Source organism: Centruroides sculpturatus, unplaced genomic scaffold (genome assembly GCF_000671375.1).
Source record: "Centruroides sculpturatus isolate CEXI.00-Female unplaced genomic scaffold, Cexi_2.0 scaffold5, whole genome shotgun sequence".
Taxonomy (NCBI): domain Eukaryota; kingdom Metazoa; phylum Arthropoda; class Arachnida; order Scorpiones; family Buthidae; genus Centruroides; species Centruroides sculpturatus.
The window spans coordinates 714,995-715,705 of record NW_019384397.1 but is presented as its reverse complement, the minus strand read 5'-3'; positions in this window follow the sequence as shown (position 1 = coordinate 715,705).

The window sequence follows — 711 nt, the reverse complement described above, 5'->3', positions numbered from 1 at the left end:
CCGTATCCGAAGTTAAATTAGTTCGGCCGATCTGAGTCAAACACTACATTAGCCCGATTCGGCCCAAACAGAAAGCATCCTAGGAGAAAAATAATCAAAACTACCTTCTAAACAGAGAAAATTGGTCATTTGTTTACATTGCTAGAAACTATTCACCACTCCTATGAATCTTAATGCTAAACTATAGAAATGCGAGTTATTAGTTTTGTACCTAGCCACCAAAGCGATGATTGTAGTCATAACAAATTTAATGGCCACTTATATTATTTCCTTTATTTTAGGTAAGTAAAAAATGTTATTTAATAATAATTTCTCTATATTCCAAACGATTCAATTAAAAATAATCTACGTATTTTGTAGTGTGAGGCCGGGACCTCACCCCTGCTCAATAGGAAACTGGTTGTCGAGCTAAAGCTAATAAATCGATGATTTATTTCGTAAACAAGAACGAGTGTAAGACGATTTAATTGTCGCATTCCCGGACCAAATTCACACGTCTTCGATCTAGATCAGGGAAAGTGGGAGAGAGAGCAACCGGGGGGAGTTCGACTGTCATCTTACAACGAGTTCAAAGCACATTAGACCAAAATTTACTGGACCGTCACTAAATATTCCTGAAAACGCATTTCAAAAATTAAGCAGTATTTTAATACAGTTTAATCCAGTAGCTATTCAACACAATATTATTTCAGAATTGCAACATTTTAAATC